Below are 6,379 nucleotides of genomic sequence, written 5' to 3'. Positions count from 1 at the left end.
CCCTTCTCTAGAGTCATTTGGATTACTTACATGTTATCGCTGCCCATCAACTTGCCCCAGGAAGTGTTTGCGGCTATAGGGTGCTGCGGCCCTTGAGAATCACGCCCCAGGGCCACACTGTTTCCTGGACAGAGGGAGACAGTGTTCTGCCCGTTTGACTTAGCAGTCCTCCCACCCCAGACCAACCCTTAAAACTATGAACCACAGAAGTGAATTTTTATCTAGTTATTTTCAACATTTTTAAGCAGAAATAGTATAATCACATGCTTCAAAATTCAAAAGGTACACAAGGCTCTACAGTGAAGTCTCTTCCATGTCTCCTAGTCAACTCCCCTCCCTCCACCTCCTCCCCAGAGGTCATCGACATTTCCAGTTTCTCATGTAATCCTTCCAGAGATGTGTATGGGTGTTTGTGTGTCATATATACATATACACAGGCAGAGGAATTCACAGGACACACAGAACACACACATGCTTATTAACGGACTCATTTATTTAACCAGTCCCCTTTGAAGGGAATTCCAGTTGTTTCTAATCCCCTGCCATTACAAGCAGTGTTGCGGTGAATAACTTTGTTCACATGTGGTATCAATTCAGAAGTGAATTTGAATGCCAGTTTTCTAATTTAGGTGCAAATACTGTTATTGGGTCAAGAGCAAATCTGAACTAGGCTGTCCCCCAAGATTATCAGCATCCTACAGGTGATTTCTTTATATACTCACTACTAAGCTTCCAAACAGAATGGAATTAAAAGCAGCTGGACTCTTCCAGTTGGCGCCCACTGGAGGAAGCTGGTTGAGAATGCTAAAAGCTAATGTCAACTGGCCACTGCCCTATGGCAGTACTGAATAAGCACTTTGCTAAATTGAGGAACTTGTCAAATTTTCAGAGCAATACCAGGAAAAGCAGGAACTTCCTATTCTCAACCTATAAATAAAGATGGAAATGGAGGCGTAGCCCAGGGCTCATGCTAAATCGCAGACTCATGGCTAAATTGCAGTGCCAGATCTGAGCCAACTCAGCAGATGGTTTTCTTTGGAAGGTGCTCTTGGGCCAGAGCCACCTCCGGACATATCACCTAGCCCTGGTAGTTCAATGGTACAAAAATGGTACAAAAACAAGATGGGAACTTTCAGTAGCTGGTGCAGGCAGCCAGCGCTTGAGCTGGTCCCACTGCCTTTTCCTTGGTTGACAGAGCCTGGTACTGCTGGGATGGGCCAGGAATTGAGCTGCAGTGATCTTGACCCCTCCTTTGGGGATCTGAGCTGGCTTAGATTTGTGGGCGCTGCTCCTATAGACCTATCTTTGAAGGTCTGTGGCTTTCTGAAGGGAAAGGGATGTTTTCCTACACTTTACCAGCTTTGGGAACTCCAAACCAGGGCTCCTCAAATTTCATCAAGCAATGTAGCATCTTTCTTTTTTTTTTTTCCCCTAATAGACTTTTTTTTTTTTTTAACAGTGTTAAGATTTACAGAAAAGCAGAATATAGCAAAGAGAGTTCCCAAATATCTTGCAAGCATAGTTTCCTCTATTATTAAATCTTACATTAGTATGGTACGTTTGTTACAACTAATGAATTGATATTGGTACATTAGTATTAACTAAAGTCTCAAGTTTACTCAGAGTTCCTTAGTTTTATCTAATGTCTTTTTCTTTCAGGATCCCATCCACGGTACCACATTCCATTTAGACATCCTGTCTCCCTAGGCACCTCTTGGCTGTGGTAGTTTCTCAGGTTTTTCTTCTTTTGGGTGACCTTGACGTTTTTGAAGAGTTCTGGTCATGTATATTACAGGGTGCCACTCTATTGAAATTGGATGTTTTTCTTATGAACATACTAGGGTTACATGTTTTGGGAAGGAAGACCACAGAGTTAAAGTGCCATTTTCATCACATCATATCAAGGGTACCTAGTGTAAACATGGCTGTTGCTTTTGAGTTGACCTGATCACCTGGCTGAGATGGCGATTGTCAGGTTTCTCCACTGAAAAGTTACTCTTCCTCCCCACTTCCCATAGTGTCCTCTTGGGAAGGAAGTCATTATGTGTGGCCCACATTTAAGGAATGGGGAGTTATGCTCCATTTCCTTGAGGGCAGAGGATCGACATAAATTACTTGGAATTCTTCAGCATAAGAGATTTGTCTCTTATTCCTCATTTATTAATTTATTCAGTCATTTATATCAGTAAGGACTCATGGATTTTTTTTTTAAACTCTATTAACAATTGAAAAAAAAATTATTTTTCCTATTCTGGATCCCTAAGCCATCTAGTTCCCCTCACCAAAGGCAATCAGTAGTACTAGAATATTATGAATCCTTCCAGAAATATTCTGTATATTTATTTATATAATTTTTTTTCCACTCAGATGGTGGGGCATATATGATAGTATTGCACTATGTTTTATTCACTTAATATATCCTGGATATCATTCCATTTCAACACATAAAGAGTTTCTTACAATAACAGCAACAAAAAAACTCTATTGAGAGAGATTCAAATACCATATAGTTCACCCATTTAAAGTGTACAATTCAGTGGCTTTTAGGATAGTCACAGAGTTCTGCAACCATCACCACAGTCAATTTTAGGACATTTTCATTTCTCCCAAAAGAAACCCCATACTCCTTAGCAATCACACCCCTATCCCTAATTCTCCCGTATCTGCCAGCCCTAGGCAACCACTAATCTACTGTCTTCATAGATTTGCCTATTCTGGGCATTTCATATAAATGGAATTATATAATATGTGGTCTTTTGTGTCTGGCTTCTTTGATTATATGTTTTTGAGGTTCATCTATATTGTAGGATGTATTAGTACTTCATATTTTTTTCTTGTCTGTTTTTGTTTTTTCTTTATAAGGCACTGGAATTGAACCCAGGGCCTCCCATGTGGGAGGTGGGTACTCAACTGCTTGAACATCCATTCCCTGCTCATGTTTGTTTTTTTATTTTTTTTGCTCCTTGTCTGCTTGTTGTCTTGCTCATTGTTTTTTCTTGTTGTTTGTTTATCTTCTTTAGGAAGCACAGGGAACTGAACCCAGGACCTCCCGTGTGGGAGGCAGGTGCTCAACTACTTGAGCCACATCCACTCCCATTTCAAATATTTCATTGTATGGATATACCACATTTTATGTATCTATACATCAGTTGAACATTTATTTGTTTTTTTTTACACTTTTTGGCTATTATGAGTAATGAATGCTACTATGAACATTTAACTTTTTTGTGTAGACATGTTTTCATTTCTCCTGGGTGCATACCTGGGAATGGAATTGCTGGATCATATGGTAAGTATGTTTAGCCGTTTGAAGAATTGCCAAAGCAGTTATGCTATTTTACTGCCCTATCAGCAGTATACAAGGGTTCCATTTTCTCCACATCCTCGCCAATGCTTATTATTTTCTGTCTTTTTGATGATAGCCATCCTAGTGGATGTGAAGTGGTATCTCATTGTGGTTTTGGTTTTCATTTCCCTGATGACTAATGATGTTGAACATTTTTTCCGGTGTTTATTGGAAAGAGCTTCTTTTTAAACAACTGCATAGTATTCCTTTGTGTGGCTGTTCTGTTATGCATTTAACCAGTCCCCTATTGTGAACACTTAGATGGTGTCTTAGTTTGCAAGGGCTGCTATGACAAATACCACAAACTGGTTGGAGTTCCTTGGCTCACAGTCTGGAGGCCAGAAGTCCAAAATCAAGGTATTGGCAGGCCATGCCTTCTCCAAAATCTGTGATGTTCTGTTTCTAACTTGCTGGCAATCAGCCTCTGCCTCCATCACATTGTGATCTGTCTCTTGTCTCTTCCTGTTCCTTCTACTGGTTCCTTGTCCAAACGTCCTTTGCTTCAAAGACTCCAGTAATATTGGATTAGGGCCCACCCTGAATCATTTGGCCTCATCTTGGAAAATCCCATTACAAATGAGTTCATGCCCCCAGGACCGGGACTAGGACTTGGACATGTCTTTGTTGGGGACACGATTCAGTCCATAGCAAGTGGTTTTCAGGTCTTTTTCTATAATTAATAGTATTAACATATATACCACATTTTGCTCAGGTAACCATATCCACAGGGTAAATGCCCAGGAGTCAAATTACAAAGTCACAGGGTAGATGCTTATGTTTTGTAAGTTTGAGTTTGTGCCATTTGTGTATTTAAAAGTGCATTTTGAGAAAAATCAGGCTTATTTGATTTACATTCTAATTTTTCCTCCACTGTTAATGGCTAGTAGGTTCGTTTGGTCACATCAGAATCAGCAGCCAGTTTATTTCCATATTTTATTTAGGTTAAACCTTGCATAATTCAAGATTGATTTTTTCCATAGGGTTGAATGTCAGGTTGAGGTGTACATAAGCCTCCATTTGTTGTAGCATAATTTGCTCTAAAGCTGCCATCCTCCTGCCCCCATAACTTGCAGAGCACTTGCTCCTAAAAGACAGCACAGCACATGCTGGCATTCATGTGGCCTTCTTTATAGTGTGTTATGATTACGAGCATAATATCTGTAGCTATGTAATCTTGGGCAAGTTACTCTTTCTGTGCTTCAGTTTTATCTTCACTAGGATGGAGGCAATAATAGCGCCTTCCCCAGAGGGTAGTTGTGGGGATTAAATGAGCTGATTTATGTGAAGTGCTTAAAACAGTGCCAGGCACCGAGAATTATCTAATTTTACCTCTGAAATTGAGGATTTTCAGGGAAGATTTTTAGGACCAGCATCGTACCACCACTTGGAGAACCTTGTAGTGACATGCTTATAGGTTATAAAAATGAGCTATTTTGGTAGTTCTTTATTTTGTAATTATAAACTTAGAGAAAAGTAACAAGAATAGTACAAGGGATTCCTGTGTACTCTTTACCCAGATTTGCAGTTTGTTTACAGTTTATCCCATTTGTCCTATTGTTCTTCCGTCCTCCTCCCATTCTCCAAGTCCATCCGTCATTCGTACATATATGCATATTGGTTTTTATGGAACCATTTGAGAGTTGAGTTGGAGAATATCATGCCCCTTTACCTTGTATTTCCTAAGAATAGGAACATTCTCTTACATAATCACAGTACAACTATCAAAATCAAGACATTTAACTTGGGACACAATACCATTATCTAACCCACAGTCCAGATTCCAATTTTGCCAGTTGCCTCAATAATGTTTCTTATTGCCATTTTTCTCCTGGCTAGGATCCGATTTAGGATCCCGCGTTGCATTTAGGTGTCGTGTAAGAGCTTTCTTTTGAACAGTGAATGTTAAAATCACAGCACAAAGGTCCCCCGAATTGCTCAAGAAAGACTTGATGCCTGCAAGTCATAGGAAGGATGGCCAGCTCATGTGGCGCCATCTTGTGGAAAGAGCGTAGATAGAGTTTATAAATCAGTGCCTTGGGCAGCTGCATAATGATGTAAAAAAGATTTGGTGGCATTCGTATTATGTTAATTTTTCCGAGTAGTGTGGGAAATGACATGTTAAATATGTCACTGTTTCAAATCCACATACTTTAACTTTGCATAAAATGGGACTTGGCTGTATCTCAAATCTGGACCCACATAGGGAAGCCCAGTGCTGTGGGTACTGGACTGAGACATCTTTGGCAAAGGTTGGGTGTCCCAACCTTTTGCCTGTGTGATCCTTGCCAAGAGACTTCCCCTCTTTGGACCTATGTTTACTCCTGAAAAATAGGACTTACAGGAGCTTCTACCTGCAAGATTGTCAGAGAGCATTTAACAAGGTCCTAGCTATAGTTCGTAGCCTGTGCCTGGTATGTGGGAATTTGTCATTGACGGTTAAGAGATTATTATTTGTCCAACTTTCATGAGTAGACAAATTCAGACCTGAAATGAAAGACCAGTGCAGAGCTTCAACCTTCCTAGTCAAAAGTACATTTATTTATTTATTCATTCAACAAATATTTATTTATTGAGGTGCTGGGGATTGAACCCACGACCTTGTAAGTGGGAAGCCGGCACTCAATTACTGTACTGCATCGGCTCTCCTAGGTTGGTTTTTACATTTGTTTGCTTTTTGCTTGTTTTTTTGGAGGCCCCAGGGACCAAACCTGGGACCTCCCATTTGGGAAGCAGGTGCTCAACCGCTTGAGCCACATCTGCTCCCAGCAAATATTTATTGATTCCCCAAGACCCAACCATGTACGAGGCATTGCTCTAGGTGCTGGGGATACAGTGGTGCCCAGGGCCACATCTTTGCCCTCAGGAAGCTTATATTCTGGTGTTGGGGGAGACAATTACAAAATAAACAGACCCTTTAGAGGTTAGAGACCTGCTAAAGAGATCGTGACAGCTTGGCTCCCTTGAATTTGGGGTGGTCAGGGAAAGGCTCTCTAAAGAGGAGAGATTTCAGCCGAGTTCTGAAAGACAAGAAGG

Source organism: Dasypus novemcinctus, chromosome 18 (genome assembly GCF_030445035.2).
Source record: "Dasypus novemcinctus isolate mDasNov1 chromosome 18, mDasNov1.1.hap2, whole genome shotgun sequence".
In the NCBI taxonomy this organism is placed as follows: Eukaryota; Metazoa; Chordata; class Mammalia; order Cingulata; family Dasypodidae; genus Dasypus; species Dasypus novemcinctus.
This window is presented reverse-complemented; position numbering follows the sequence as displayed.